At 49.5% G+C, this 16,596-nt stretch overlaps 1 protein-coding gene across 1 annotated transcript in view; it reads left to right on the top strand.

Moving 5' to 3' along the window:
• Window positions 1-2,338: 2,338 nt before the first annotated feature.
• KANK4 (KN motif and ankyrin repeat domains 4) overlaps window positions 2,339-16,596 on the top strand; it is a 68,384-nt gene continuing 54,126 nt past the window's right edge. Inside the window, exon 1 of the mRNA XM_082613836.1 lies at window positions 2,339-2,404. The gene's annotated coding sequence lies outside the window, so the exon portion shown is untranslated. The remainder of the gene's footprint in view (window positions 2,405-16,596) is intronic.

Here is a 16,596-nt window from a genome sequence, read left to right as displayed (position 1 = left end):
AAAGGTGGAGGCAAGGAGGCACTGCGTTCTCTCTCTGCTGCTCAGTTCCTTGATTATGCAGCCCAGGCTCCAGAAGTGTGATGCAGTCATTCTAAATTGGATTATCAGACTCATTCTGCCTGAAAGGCCCAGGCTGAATCTTGCAGTGGAGATGCCCAAACCTGAGATTCTAGAAGATCTGCTGTCTGCAAAGGGTTCTCTCTTCTCAGGACTGCCCAAGGGTCCACTTTCCAGTCTAATTTTTGTTGCTTTCCTGTCATGACAGGGAAAATAAGCAATGCTCTAGCCCGTGTCTCGGAGTCCATGGATTCTGGTTTTGTGAGGGGCTAGGGGGTGGGTGTATTTGCTTAGTTTGTTTTTCATCCTGTTTCTCAATACACTAACCTGGGATTCAGAAGCCCCAGCTGCCCCATTTCAGACCTTGTTTTCTCTGACTCAGCTTTACCCTCAAGACACAGCTTCACCTCTGAGTCATCAGGCTGAGCTTTCGAGGACCGCAGTCTGGCACTCCCACTCCGTCCTCCCAGGAAAGGCGCTCTGTCCCCACACCCCAGTGCCAGCCCCATGCCTAACCTGGCTCACAACGCCTAGAAACCAAGAAACAAAATCTTAATGAGATCAGAGGATGCAGAGAGAAAAGGCTTCAGGATCAGGCATCAGAATGCCTAGCGTTCAGGTCCAGCTCTAGCAATTACCTTGTGCAACCTTGAGCTAGTTAGGGAAACCCCCTGAACAGGGGTGGCCTCTTCCATAAAATGGAAATAGTAATCCATGCTGGGTCCATCCTGTAGGGGCAATGGGAGGCCCAAATGAAACAGTGTGAAGTACCCAAAACTCAACGGCACAAACCCCTGCTCCATGGGCTGGATCTGTTCCATAAACTAATTTCATTTGGCTTGAACAATATTGACTTATATATCAAGTGCTTAGCATTTTAAAAATGAGTTGTCAACAAATTGGGAAACTTCACTTAGAGATCTGGATTTACAGCTTCTCTGGAAACATGGGTCGATCTGGTCATATTAACTTGTTGCCCTGAATGGCGAAAATTGGCGAGAGCTGGGTAGCAGCAGCCCCTTCACTTGGGCAGGAGCCTGGAGCTGCCCTCAAGTGCACCACAGTCCCCACCGCTCCCTATTATTTCCAATACCGAGTCCAAGACTCTGTGCCATTTATTGTGGCTCTAGGGCCATTGATTTGCTTCTAGTGGTGCCCTAGAGGAAGTAAATCATTATAACAACCATGTTTCCATCAAAATGGGAAAAAGAAATCTCAGAAGTGTCCCTTGCCCCAAATTATCTCCCCTCTTCACAGTTTCAGTGTCAAAAATGAAACCCCTTTGGTTAGGTTTTACCTGGCACCAATGGACCCTCTGAAAGGTGCGCATAGTGGGTCAGAGCTGGGGTCTGGAGCACCGCAGGTTCCATACATTCTACCCCTCCAATGCCTGTTTGTCCCCATCCGTAAAATGGGGCGGTACCAGCTCTTTTCTCCTAAGCTTATCGTGCACGGTATGGCACTCAGCGAGCAGGTCATTCAAGGTTAGTGATTGAAATGCAAATATTGTGAACTGATAAAAGGCGTCATGGGAGATGAAAGTATGAAGTGAAAGACTTAGTGGGGCTAAAGCAATGGTGGGAAGCAAAAAAGCAAAAGGAAAAGGAAATGACTTAGGAGAGAGAAAAAGGTCGGTTACATCCGTCCCTACCCTGCATCCACCTCTGCAATGAAAACATCCCCGGGGCGATGTACATCCCCTCACTGCACTCGGACTCCGTTACCCAGACTGGGTTCTAGTCCTGGCTTGGGCAAATCATTACCTTGTGTGATGATGTCTTCCCATCCGTAAGAGGACAGAAATGCCTCAACAGTTAGTTACTGTTGTAGTAAGTATGAACTAAAGTAAATGCATATGAAGGCACTTTGGAAATCTGAAAAGCGCTCTACACGGGTTAGGAGTTTTCTTTTTTCAAAAAGTTTTTCCTCCAAACTCCATCCAAAAGCTTTTTGAGTTTATCAAGTCTAAGACCCTCCCCTCGGTTTCGCAATGCCGCCCCTTCCTACACACCAAAGCCCGCGCCGCGTCAGGAGTCTTTTTTTCCCCTGGCGAAGGCGGGGACTCGGGTGGTGTTGGCAGCCGGCGACGCCGGGCGCAGCTTCGGCCGCCCGCGCCTGGCCAGTCCCGCAGCGGCCGCGGCGGGTGTGCCCCGCTGGGTGTGCGCCCCGGGCTCACGCCGAGCCCGCCGGCGAGAGGGCGCCCGAGGAGGTGCGCGCCCCGGACGACGAGGGTGCGCCAGCCTGGTGGAGCGCGCCCGGGACGGGGACGGTGCACCCGGAGGCTGCGTGCGCCCCGAAGTCCGAGTCACAGCCGGCGCCCCCCGCCGGCCTCCCGCGGCTCGCCGAGGTAAGGCGCTCCGCCACCCCGGCCCTGCCCGCACCGGCCCGGCGCGACCCGGGTCTTGGCCCCGGCGCTCGGCCCCTCTCCTCTGCCTCCGCCACCCGCCTCGCCCCCTCCCCGCGCCGCATCCCCGGCTCCCCTAAAGCAGAGGCTGCGGCAGCCTGGCCCGACTTGGCGCCCCCCGCCCCCCACCGGGGTCCGAGCCCGCGCGGGGAGGGGGCTGCCCAAGGGCGGGCGCCACTCGCCTTCCGCCCCACCCGCTCCCCGCGCCCTAGTGCCGGGGACGGAGGATATTGGGGAGCGGGGAGGCCGCGTTGTCCTTGCGGCTCGGATGGTGCAGCCCCCGCCCAGCGCCTCCGAGCCCAGAGCCTCCGAGCCCGGCGCTGCGGTCCGGGATGCAGCTTGCGGGACTGGGGCACCCTGCCACCGGCTCCCAGGACTACCAGGAATCGAGCTCCTAGTCTCCCTTCTTCCGCAAAAGTCGGCCCCCGATTCCTACTCGGGTACCCCTCGTCCCCTGGCTGAACTTTCCAGCGCTCCTGTTGGACCACGACCTTGGGTGGAGGCAAGGGGGCCTCTCTGGGGGCCGGATGTGCTGGCCGCCGCCCCGCCGAGGGCGCTTTTGCTGAGCATGCACGCCACTTGGTGAGATTCCCTCCCTGTCATCTCTCCCTTAAGGTCAAACTTTTGACCCCAAGTACTTTTTCCCTGCAGAGTGGCCAGTTACTTAGCATGGGGTTTGGAAAGTCGAGCCCCATGGCCCCTACACCAGGTCTGTATCTGCACTTGCCCTGAGCATCTGCCAGGACTGCAGGAACCAGTGGTTTTGGTTCCCAGGCGCCCTAGGGTTCGGGCTTGGAGGGCCGGGAGGAGGTACTTTTCAGGAGAAGGAGATGGAGGCTCCTCCTCCTTTCTGAGGATGACCCCCTGAAGCCTGGGCAAAGTCCTATTGACCAAGTAGGGTCAGGGGAGGATCAGATGCAGCCAGTGACCCGGTTGAGGCTTGGGGAGAAAGCATCTTGAACACGATTCCCAAGGACTTGCCTGGGTAAACCAAATGTGGGTTCCCTTAGAGCCTTTCAAGACAGGACACAGGAGAACACAGAGCTACATTTGGAATAAAGGCAGAGTTCACTCTGATATTGCCTTTTCAAGTCCAACCCTCCTGCCCATGTCCAAACCTCCTCCTCCCTGGACCATAATGTGAGTTGAGTTATGGGGAATGTTAATGGGCAGTGAGAATGGGGAATGGCTCAGGGTCCACACCAGACTTTCATTCAATCAACAAGTACTTGCTCTGTGCCAGGCACCAGGCAAGGGAATGGGATACAGATATGAACCAAACTGGCACTGTCTGGCCTCATGGAGCTTGCAGTCTAGTGGCCAAGACTGACTTGAATCAACTCACTCACATAAATATAGAATTACAAACAGTGCTGAATTGCTTGAAAGGAAAGGATAAGGTGCTGTGAGAATCTGTGATACATACAGTAGTTGCTTAGTCGGAAGGCTGATAAGAAGTAACTAGTTCAAGAGGGCAGAAAGAGTCTTCTTGGCAGAAGGAACAGCATGTGAGAGGGCCCTGAGGCAAGTAGCAGAGTCCTTTGGAGGGACTGAAAGGCTGTTTACCAAGTGATGACCAGGGGCCCCAATGGGCATGTGCCTTACTTCTGCATCCCATCACCTGGCCCAATCAGTACCTTCCTTTCTTATCCATAATCACGGGCAGTTGGAGTCCCCCTGGCTGGGAGAGAAGAAGGAGAGACTAACATGCCGGTGTGGGACTCACCCGCCCCATGCACGCACTTACTACCAGCACCTTTGCAGACAGCCCGTGCCCGCTCAGGGCGCCAAGAGGCAGCAGTTCTTCCCTCCAGTTGTTCCCTGTTGCCCACTGTGTTCACGACTGACCAAGGCTGCTGCCAGAAATCAGAAAGATTCATGCTGGGCGTGGTGGTTCACCCTAGGCTTTTAAACCTAGAATGAACTCATTGCCTACAATGTAACATTTTTTTTTTAAATTAATTAATTTATTTATTTTTGGCTGTGTTGGGTCTTCATTTCTGTGTGAGGGCTTTCTCTAGTTGTGGCAAGTGGGGGCCACTCTTCATCGCAGCGCACGGGCCTCTCACTGTTGCGGCCTCTTGTTGTGGAGCACAGGCTCCGGATGCACAGGCTCAGCGGCCATGGCTTACTAGGCCCAGCCGCTCCGTGGCATGTGGGATCCTCCCAGACCAGGGCTCGAACCCGTGTCCCCTGCATTAGCAGGCAGACTCTCAACCACTGCACCACCAGGGAAGCCCAACAATGTAACATTTTTTAGGGTGGTTTGCAAGGCGTTTCCTAATCTGGGCTCTGCTTGCCTTTCCAGCCTCATTTCTGGCTTCTTCCCCCCGCTGCCCCCAGTGAACATCTCCTATGTTCTACTCATCATTGCACTTCAGGCAGTTCCTGGAACACTTGCTGCCTTTGCACATGCTGCCCTTTCTCTAAAATACACTTCCTCCTTGTTCACCCAGTGAATGCGCACTCAGCTTTCAACATCAACATTTAACCTAAGGTTCCCCCACGACCACGAAGGCCTTTCCTGACCAGAGAATCAAATGCTCCCTCTTCTTTGTTTCCGAAGCTCCCCTGACAGGCTTCTATCACAGCGAGCATAAAATGAACCTGAGCTTCATAAAGGCAGGACTCTCCTATCATGTACCTAACACAGAGAAGGACATAGAAGGTGCTCAGTAAATGCTTACTAGGCTAGAAAAACATCTAGTCTAGTATTTTTTAACTTTTTTATGGGGGGGGGGAGTGTTACGTATATCTTTGAGATTCTGACAAAAATTATGGATACTCTCTTCCAAATGCATATAACCTAAAATATTTTGCATACAATGTCACATGATTCACAGCCCTCTTCTTCCCCCATTGACCCCACTTTCCAAAACTTTGGACTTTAATTTTATAGGAAGCAGAGGCCCAGTGAGGTTCAGTAACTGCCCAAGTAACCCCTGCAACACACAGACACACACCCTCACCCCACCCCAGCTCCTGACTCTCAGGCCAGGGCTCCTTCCAGCTCTCTCTGCTTCTCTTAGTCAAACAGCCTCTTTTTGTCCCTGGCACTTTGTGAAGGCTGCTGCTCGTGGCTGGAAGATGGATATCTTGGTTTTGCTTCAGTTCAGTAGCAGCCTAAGGTGTGACAGGGAGACAAATTTTGTTATGGGCAGAGTTGACAATTAGGAAGACAGATGGGCATCTCCCTGGCCTGTTCACTGCCCCTTGCCTGCAATGTTATTACATCTGTTTTAGCTGGAGGAGGGTCATGTGTGCTTCACAGTTGTCTTCTGGGCCCTGGATTGAGCCACGTGGGCTAGGTTTGGAAACGCTCTGGATGGGACCCTTGAGATCAGGGGCCTAGCTCTCGGTCTTGTCAAAGTCTTCCTCCCTGTAGAGCAGGCTATGGGAAGGCATGGAGAGAATGGGGTTCTCACTCGCTGCTCCTGGAGCTCTTGCGTGCCTGCCTCCTGCTTTCTGCAACGAGACGCGTGCTTCAGGCAGCTGGGCCCACGAAGTGCCCAGCTTACCTGCAGATCAGGATCTTCAATGATACAGTAATTCACTCATTCGTCAAAACTGCATCGTGGGGGCTTCCCTGGTGGTGCAGTGGTTGAGAGTCCATCTGCCGATGCAGGGGACACAGGTTCATGCCCCGGTTCGGGAGGATCCCACATGCCGCGGAGTGGGTGGACCCGTGAGCCATGGCCGCTGAGCCTGTGCGTCCGGAGCCTGTGCTCCGCAACGGGAGAGGCCACAACAGTGAGAGGCCCGCGCACCGCAAAAAAAAAAAAAAAAAAAAACTGCATCGTGTCTCTTCTCTGTGCCAGGCACTGTGCTGATTCCAGTTTATAAGGAAGGGTCATGGAATGTGAGCCAGTGATAGACGGTTTTGCTCTGTGGAGGGTGGGGAAAGAGGTAACCTTTACTTCTAAGTCAACCCATTCCTCGGATGGTGTGCTAGGGAGGACAGTTAGGGCAGCTAAGAATGTGCTCAGTTTTAAAACTCTGATCTCATGCAAGTTATGTCATCTTTGCAGGGGACTAAATTTTTTCTAACTGTAAAATGGGTTTGATAACCATCTTTTCTTGCTTATCTCTGGGCAGCTGTGCGGATACAGTTACCACATTTCACGTGGCAGATCCATTCACTTCAGTCTGCGAAGCAGGAGCAGTACGGTATAATAATAGGGTCCGTGTGTGTCAAACCCTGGCACATTTCATGCGTGCAGTAATCCTAGAGATAGTTACAATCATAATCTCAGGTGTACAGATGACAAAAATGAGGCTCAGAGAGGTTAAGTGATTTGCCTGGGGATATGGAACTCATAAATGATAAAACTGGGATTGACAGAGCTCTCTGTCTCTGGGGGTCAGACATCTGGCCACTTGGTGCTATTCTGTAGTAGACTATGTGGGAAGAGGCCCGGGCTTGGAAGCCAGGGCATCACGGGATTGGAGCCTAGATCTACTGCTAACTAGCTGTGTGATTTACAGCTGGACTGCTAACCTCTCTGTGCTTCAGAATGCTAATCTTCCAGACCCAGAGTTTAGACTAAGAGGCCTCTAATAGACCTTTCTATGATGTTTCCAGTCTACATGGATAATATTTCAAAGTAGGATTAAAGGAAAGAAGAGGGGCCCTCCCAATAAAAATAGGCTTGTCGCAGTTTCCCTGATAAAATAAATGCTGCCCTAAGATTTCAAGTAGATGGTTAATGTGATATGCAGGCAGTTATAGATTGGTGGTGTCTGAAGAAGCTGGCTGAAGTTTCCTTCTCCAAGGGAAAGAAGTCTGTTTTCAAAAGGGGCGCTTCACTGTCTTGTCGGGGCTCTGGGGCCTGGGCCTTGCCCCTCACTTAACTTTCTGGGGACACAGGCATTGTGGAAAAAGACACAAATCCTGATTCCCTCCCCCCTTCCGATTGTTTTCTCCAGAGTAAATAAAACTTATTGGCTGGAGATGTTTGTTGCTCTGACATCAAGGGACAACGGGGAGAGAAATAAGACATTGGGAAGAATTTGCTCCATGAATTTGCTCCAGCCTTCAGTGCTGGTTCTCCTCCACAGCCTGGTTTCTGCCCAGAAGCCAGAGATGCTGGCTCTCAGTGAAATCAATTTTGATTTTCATAGCAGGGCACCAGACATCAGGGCTGAGTGTTTCCAAGTGCTGTGTTCATAGGCTGGTCCTTACTACCCCACTCCCATCCGCCTTGAAAAATGTAACCATCCTACAGCTGGGGAAAGGTTTAAAAGACAAGGAACGTCAAGTTGGGTGGCGGCTGAGTAGAGCCTAGTATGATCACGGTCTACACTTCTTAGGTGCGATGCCAAGTGTGTAGCAGGGGGCCATTTCATGGTGAAGTGTTTTAAGATATCGTTTCCATGTATTATTTGTATGATTTTTAAATAAATAAATAATAAAGGCCATCACCCCTCTCTTCCTCAAAGAAGGGTTACTGGCCCTGTGGGCCGGAGCAAATGATTCACGTTGACCAAAGAACTTCAGCTTCCTCACCTGTACATGCTGTTGGTAATACTGACTCAGGGTTCTTCTGATACAGAAAACAGAGACTCCCTTAAGCTGGCTCTAACGAAGCGAGTGAGGAGCTATAAAATGCAGTATTGATATCTAAGCAGAGGCCTGGAAGGAGGCCAGGCATCCTTGAGGTGGCAGGGAGAGCGTTCTGAGCCCGAGGCTATTCCACCGGTGCAAGTGGTCATTGGTCTTCACTTTGAGTACCACTGGCTCAACTCAGCACCTGTGCCCGCCCCCCCTGCCCCTTCCCCGCCACCTCACTGTACTATCACACTCTCCTTTGTCTCTGAGTTCAAGTTCCAGAGAGGATGCTATTGTCTGAGCTTGGTTCTCTAGAAGCTGAGGTTTTCTCTCCAGGCCAGTCTCTGGTCAGCTTTGGCCAATCAGATAGGAGGGGAGGCCAGAGGAGGGTCATATGTGCAGAACTTGGCCTTCTTAGGCAGGAAGGGCTGAGGGTGGAGATTCCTTGAGAAAGAGATGAAAGTGAGCTGGAATTCAGGAATCTGCTCAGTACAGATGCTTACTGAGTTATGAAGGATCTAACAGAGATTCTTAACTTGAGGGTTAACAGCCCCAGGGGGCCCACAGGTAGAATTCAGAGGAGTCTGTGAACTTGGGTGGGGAAAACAATAACATCTTTATTTAGCATTTTCTTCGATTATGAATGTAGGCAACAAACCACAGTGTATTTGCAGTATCTGTGACATTGTCACCAGTAGAAATCACAGATATTTGCATATCAAATTTCAGTTGCTGCATATATCTGGAACATGATTTATGCCCATCACAGCAGCAGTTATTATACCTGCTGCTAGAGCTTATTATTTAATGCATTAATAAGGAACATATACTACTATATTACACACTCATTTAAAAAAAATTAATAATTATATTTCAATGTAATTGGTTTTGTTTGTAGTCAAGCTATGTATTTTATTTTATATATTTTAAAACGTTCTGAGAAAGGGTCCATAGGCTTAATCAGTCTGCTAAAGAGGTCCATGGCACAAAAAGGGTTAAGACCCCCCCCAGAAAGTCAGTGAGCTTTAGTTCCTAATTTCCCACTGTCCCTCGCCCTAATCTTTTATATACCCATCTATCTCTGTCCAATTAGTGCAAGACATTCTTGAGCAGTAGTAAATTTCATTTACTAGTTTGGCAAATTTGCAAAAGCACATAATTTGTAGTTTGGGTAGAAGGTTTTAATGTATATCAAGAAGTAAATTTACAAATTGTGGTCACACATGGGCAACTGGTTCGGTAACTCCTATCAGCCTGCAAACCCATCAGCTTCTGCATTGATTGCCAATCCCATGCAAACCAGTCCATCGAAACAGCCACAGAATAGGCAGTTATGTTCTTGAGAGGTTAAGGAGCTTGTGTAGATTACGTGATGAATCACTTGATCAAATGCAAGCTAGAATCCTAGGAGGGAAGAGAACCACTGGGAAAAATAGCTTTGAAGTGGGTTCTGAAATAGCGGGAATGCAAAGGAGGCTGAACGGAGGAGGGAGGGAGTCAGTGAGGATGTGGGGGAACTGGCCAGATGTTGATTTGGAGGAGGATGCCTGGAGAGATGAGAGCCCCCCAGAGCAACATTAGAATAGTGGTTGGTTTTTTGCTATCTTTTATTGAATTCTTACCATGTGCCAGACACTATGCCAAGCCCTTTAAATATGGCAGTGATATAATCTTTACTGAGTACCCAATAAGGAATAATTGCTATCATTCCCATTGTATTGGTGAGTAAAGTGAGGCTCCAAGAGGTTAAATACTTGCTCTAGGTCACAGAGGTATTAAGTGGTGCAGCCAGGGGCTCAGCCCAGACCTGCCTGATCCCAGAACCCTGTGCTCTTAAAAACCACGATAGGCAACCACAGGAGAGTCTGTCTAGAAAAACGATAGCTGCCAATTTGTTTTGGTAAGAAAGCGCTTACTATCCATTCCTGTCTTCCCCATCCTTCTCTCCAGCCTTTTTGCCTGTTCTCACACCTCCTTCCTTCCCTCTCCACCCTGAGTCCACTCACAGGCACACATGCTGCAGGAGTGAGGACAGGATAAAAATTAAGAGTGAAAGCTGTGGGGTCAGGCAGGATGGGCTCTGTCACCTGGCTCTGACCATGCCCAGCCTCATTACCTCCAGAGGTAATGACACGCCCTTCCTAAATTTGCATGTCCTCTCTCTAGTGCTTTGTTTTGGATAAGTGCCTCCACTCTCTGCTTACAGAGAGTCGTCGTCCCCATCTTCTTCACACACGGGCTGCTCTGGGAGGGCTTCCCTGAACCCCCTGCAAACCTGGCCCGTGGGCAGCAGGCATCACTCCTCTTAGCGGAGGATTCATGAGCGTTACTTGGGAGGCTGTCCTCTCTTGGGTATAAGCTCCCGTCCTCATCCCCGTGCTTGGTGCAGCATCTGGCGTGGAGTGCTTTTCAGTAGAGCCTTGATAAAAGCCAATGAACAGTGTCTTTTCAGGCCCCCATTGCCCATCCTTGGCACCCATTCTGGGTCCCATCACCTAGAGTTTGTCTCTAGGAAACCTCACTGGTTACCTAGACATGGGCGCCTGCTCCAGTCTCACAGATGAGTATACTGAGGACAGGTGGGAGGTCCTGGTGGCCTGGGAGTACGTAACTGAGCTGGAATGGGAACCCAGGCCTCTTGCACCAGCACACTGCCTGGTCCTGACGCTAATGCTGGGAGTGCCTCTTCCACACTGGTAAGCAGGCTGATATTTTTGCATGAGGGGACATACGTGGAGCACCTGGAATCACATGCTTCTGCATTTGCTCACTTGCTCCACTCTTGTGCCTGCCTCGGGGCTAGCCTTCTGACCCAATCTTCTCTCTCATTCTAACCCCATGCCCTGGGCTTTGCCAGCTGCTGAATGGAGCCCTGTGTTAGCCGGGCCCGTGGGTGGCCACCTTCGGGTGATGCCCGGTGGTGCCAGAGGCTCTTGCCCTAAGAACTCTGCCCACAGGCAGAGCCGAGGCCTGAAATTCCTGGCATTAGAGTCATTTCATTCCTTTGGATTACTTTGTCTTCTCCAGAGAGCTATTGTTAAAATGCAAATATGTTACCCCACAGGGTAACCTGTTACCCTTCTCTCCCCTTGGAAGAGAAGAATGTCTGGGCTTTGGTTAAGTCACACCACCTCCCTGGCCCTCAGTTTCTTATCTGTAAAATGGAGATAATAAGAGACTGTATTATGGGGTTACCCCGAGGATGAAATGAGATAGTGCACATGAAGCACTGGACACATAATAAGTAGTCAATAAAATTAGCTTTTTTTTTTTTTTTCTTTTTAAAGCTGTAGGATTATTTGGTCAGTTCTCTAGCTGAAGTTCTGGGTCTTATTAGTTTGTTTTTTTAAGTATTTTGTTTTAATGTCGTCTCCTTTTGTTTTAAGATTTTTTTTTTCCTTTCTAATTATAAGATGGCTTTGACCTTCATTTTCTTACTTTTAAAATCGGGTAAAAGATCCTACCTTATTGGTTTACTGAGGATTTACTGAGCCTAAAGTGCTGACTGTGGATGCCGGGCCTGCCCACGGCTCTCACAGAGAGCCTGCTATTCTGAGTTAACCTGGAGGTGGGGATGAAAAGCCCTTGGGGAGTTGAGGGGAGGTTCTGGGTGGGTCCCAGGGGGGAGATGGGGGACGAGGAGGGAGCAGAAAGGGGAAATGAGGGGAACCCTGCTTCCTCTGCCCCAGCTGCTTGGATGTAGAGTCTGGGTGGGAGGGGACCTGGGAATCCTGCCCCAGCCCTGGGAGAGGTTGGACCCTGTGACCTTTCCCCAGATCGTTTGCCTTCTAGGTGAGTTCTCTGAGGTTCTGAATTCCCTGTAGGAATGGTATCCTTGACCTCCCTCCCTAGCTTGACTTTGGTCGAGTAGTGGTGAGGAGACCAGAGTTTTCCTTACCCCTCCGATCTCATAGTGGGTGTCACTGGGTGTTGTAAACTCTCAAAGGATTGAGAGGGCAGTTGGTCTTCTGAGACCATCAACCCAGGCTAGATTCTCTGCAGTGTCTCCTGAGAGCAGGACGATTCTCTTTGGCTTGCACCAGGGAGAGAGTCCAGGAGCAGAAGCAGCTTGGCCCAGCGTCCTGGCCTGTAAATGAGGAGGGGTGAATGGGTGGGGGGCACAGGAGTTTTCCAGCAACCCCCAGAGCAGGGCGCCTTACTTCCAGCGTTCTCGGAAAAAAAAGATGCTCCCCTCTCCCTTGTCCGCCATGGGCAATGAGAATTGTCAGCCCTTCTCTGAGCGCTGGCCTTCTCCAGTATGCTTCCCTGGCAGCCTCTGGGGAAGACTCAGCCCCACCATCACCCATCATAACTGAAGTTATCCTTCCAAAGCAGAGCCGGACTGATGCAGAAAATCACATTCCCTGGAGCTGGAGGCCAGGAACAGAGTGGAGGTGAATGCTGGTTCCTGGCACCCCAAAGCCAAGCAGCAACCTGCCACCTGCCTGCCCCACTCTGGGGGTGGGGAAGAAGGGGGTGCAATGGGAGTCTTCCCAATCATCTGCTTTGGGGCGGAGCACAAAAGGGCCAGCATCAATTTCACCCCAGAAGTGGGGCTTGGAGCCATGCAGTTCATTATACCTCACGTTCGTTGATTGCCTGTGGGCTGTTACCATCCTTTTTTCTCTCTTTCCCTCTTTCCTCCTTCCCTGCATCATTCCTTCCCTTCCTTCCTTCCTTCCTGCCATCCAATAAATACTGACTGATCACTTGCTCTGGGCCAGGTACCAGGCTAGATAAGGAGCTTTCACTTCAACAGAGACAAGAATCAGATAGCTAATGACAGGATAGTTTGATGAGTGTGCTGACAGATGTTCTTACAGGGTGCTGTGGGAACACAGAACTGGGGGGAGGGGGACCCATCCTGATTGGTGTGTAGAGAAGGGGAAGACGCTGGTAGGTGAAGCATCTTGAGGGTTGAGTAGGAGTTGCCAGATGGAGAAGGAAGGAGTAGGATCCTGGGTAGTGGGAGCAGAAGGAAGTCCAGAAGATGCACAGCTAGAGGACATACAGAAAGCTCAAGATGATCACTTAGTCACTGAGTTTTAGTTATCTCTCCTGTAAAATGAGAATAGGACCAAAGTCATAGCTATCACACACACACACACACACACACACACACACACACACACACACACACAATCCTTCCTTCCTTTTTTCCAATGTATTTTATTTTTTACCGGAAAGATTTAACCATGTGGAGATAATGGCAATGAGAGGCAGAGCGTGCGAAGTGTTGGAGTCAGCGGAAATACGATGGCGGGTTATAGCTTTTTGGAGGATGGACAATACTAATTGAGATTGATATTGAGGATTACGAATTGTTGGCACAATTTAAGAAGATCCTGGAAGGGTGGGAAAGACTCTGGTAGAGAAGACAGAAAAAGGCATCTTCAGGGGCTGGTACAGTGAGCAAAGGCAAAGCGAGGTGTGGCTGCATCTGTCAGGGCCAGAGGAGTTGGGGGTGAGGCTGGAAAGGTGGGCTGAGACCACTTCGATGCCTAACTGGTGGGCACACAGGCAACATGTGGTGTGCATGTGGATCTATTGGACCTGTGCAGTGTTAAAAAAAAAAAAAAGAATGAAGTCGACATTAAAAGATGAGATTTTACGGGGCTTCCCTGGTGGCGCAGTGGTTGAGAGTCCGCTTGCCAATGCAGGGGATACGGGTTCGTGCACCGGTCCCGGAAGATCCCACATGCCACGAGGCGGCTGGGCCCGTGAGCCATGGCCGCTGAGCCTGTGCTCCGCAATGGGAGAGGCCACAACAGTGAGAGGCCCGCATACCGCAAAAAAAAAAAAAAAAAAGATCAGATTTTACATAAATCCACATTCCTGGCTTCTTTTGAAAAAAATCAGGTCTGGCAATACTAGCCTTGAATTAATTCCCACATGGCAACAGCTGGCTGGAAGGTGAGTGGTAGACATTCAGGATGTCACTGTAGCCCACAGTCACAGGTTGCATCTCCCACTGGCGAATTAGCTTGACTTCTCCACTGTTCAAATCACTCTCAAGTTAATACAGTATGTTCAGAAAGCTCTTAATAAAATGCTAATACATTACAAGGAAGCAGAAAGAAAATTCTAAACCATTAACATTGTAGTTCCTTTATTAGATTAGGGGATGAATTTTACTACTCCTTGGGTAAATTTTAACTGGGGAGTAGCAGTTAGGGGGAGAAAATGGGATGCTTGATGCATGATGGTTTGAGATGGAAACTCCAAGAAGTGAAGGGTGGGAGTGGACACCTGGAGAGAGGAAGATGGCGGGGCCCTGTGGTGGGTCATTGTGCCCACTCCTCTCAGCCATGGCGTCTGCTGTCTGCTGGGGAAGGACGCCAAAACACCTGTCCTTTTTATTTACTTTATAAATAAAAATATTTATTGCATTGTAAGACATTTGCTACCTATTTTACTGACTTTTAAGCTTAAAAAATTGGACTCTTGAAGGGCAAGGTGAAATTTGTGTGTTTTTTTTTAATTGATAAGGAAAATAATGGTAAGGAGAAAAGTTCTTCTATTTTTTGAATAATTTTTGGAGTGTGTGTGTATGTGTGAGTGGCTGGTCTTTGTAGTTTGAAAGGCTCAATAAACGCGACTGGGAAATTTTAAATTAATTAATTATTTAAAATATTATACCAGTTAGTAGCAAACATTCAGAATAATATAAGAATGTATAAAGGCGTAAACTCCACAAACTGTCAAGAACTGGTGGTTAGGGCATATGGGAGAGTTTGGAGTGTATTGTTCTAGACTTGGCACTATACCTAAATAAGATATAGCTATATCCTTGCATAGACCTAGGTATATGCTCACATATATATGTGGATAGAAATTTTTTAATAAAAATGAGGTTTTGCATACTGTTCTGCTATGTTTTTCTCCTAATCCTCTATCTTGAACATATTACAGGTCATTACATCACCTCTAGGCCTATGTAAGGAGAGTACAATGAAAAAGACTGCTGGATAGAAAGGGCTAGTTTTGAGTCCTCTCTGTGCTCTTCCTAGCCTCAAGTACTCTCCTCTATAAAATGGGGACAGGGCTTCCCTGGTGGCACAGTGGTTGAGAGTCTGCCTGCCGATGCAGGGGACACGGGTTCGTGCCCCGGTCCGGGAAGATCCCACATGCCGCGGAGCGGCTGGGCCCGTGAGCCATGTGCTCCTCAACGGGAGAGGCCACAGCAGTGAGAGGCCCGCGTACTGCAAAAAAAAAAAAAAAAAAAAAAAAAAAGGGGTGGGGGGATAATTCTTCCTTCAAAGGTTAGAATTAGGGTTAAATAGAATGCAAATGTACTCAGCACAGCTTATTGGATATTGGGTGATCAGAGCCCATTATACCATCGAGAAAATGTGTTTCACTCCTTGGATTCTTCATTCTCCTCCCTTCACCCCGTTGGGAGAGGAGTGGTGGGGGGTTGGGGGGTGAAGGTGAGTCTGGGGCAAATTACAGCTTTTCTCAATGGAGTTTAAAACCCTCTTTTCAGTGCTGAGTAACATTAAAATCTCGAGCAGCTCATTAACAGATGCATTCGGTTTTGTTTAGGACATTTTCTCCGGACCCACGTTTATTTATTCAGCTGCAGGAAAATTCCTGAAGTCAGGTATGTGAGCAGGAAGGTATGTCTGATAGAAAGGCTGTGACCTGTGCCTGCCCTTCATAGAGGCGCCCTCGTGCCAGTGGGGAAAGTCTGCCCCTCTTAGTACAAGGGGGGATTCATACCTCGTCTTCACAAATGGCATCCCCTCCTGCTATGGACTTTCCCTTTTCTACTTCTCTCCTTCCCCTTCTGGTGCTAGAGTACCATATTCTCTTTCATTTGTGTAACACGTCTTTAACAAAGACCTCTTACTCCGATATCTCACTGAACCCCCCAACAAGTCAATAGATTTAGGTCCGTATAATATGACAGATGAAGCACCTGAGGCCCAGAGGAGCTGTGATAGGAGTCAAACTCACACAGCGAATCTCGGACAGATCTGGATTTCTTGGCTCGCAGGCCATGCTAGTCTTGCTGTATCATGTTGCCTCCTTTTCTAATTGTTGGCAGGAAGCTCCTGAAAGGGAGGGCTACAGGAGGGCCCCTTGTTCTGGCCAGTGGGGGAAACTGTTTGGAATGCGTGCGGTTGTAGGGCTTAGGGTGCTGGGAGAGACTGGTGAGAGTAGACGAAGGGGATGGGTTTGGAGGTCACCCCAAGGTCAGTGGAGGGGGCAGCCGGGAGCTGGGGAGGTTGAGAATGGCCTGGTGCAGAGCCTGGACACCAAAAGGGAGGCTGGCCTTTGTGGTCACTGGCAGGTTTGTGGGCTTTTCCAACATTTGGTCTCATTTTGAATGTTCGGCCCTTTTTTTGCCTCAGTTAGTAGCATGCTGTAAAATCCTCTGCCATACCCCACAGAGGAACCCTTTCCTAATTCAGGTCACATCTACCTAGCCCTCTATTTCCACATGCAACAAATCAAAACTTATCAGTTCTGTTTCCCATTCTCTCAGAGAATAGCTGAGAGAGCTATTCAGATAACCTTATTTGCTTTAATGAGCATGCTGGCAGGATACATTTATCTAGCCCACGTGTAATATCACAGTAGC

Source organism: Mesoplodon mirus (genome assembly GCF_964341445.2).
Source record: "Mesoplodon mirus genome assembly, chromosome: 3".
Taxonomy (NCBI): domain Eukaryota; kingdom Metazoa; phylum Chordata; class Mammalia; order Artiodactyla; family Ziphiidae; genus Mesoplodon; species Mesoplodon mirus.
Note: the sequence above shows the minus strand (reverse complement) of the source record. Positions and strands in the feature narration are given on the sequence as shown.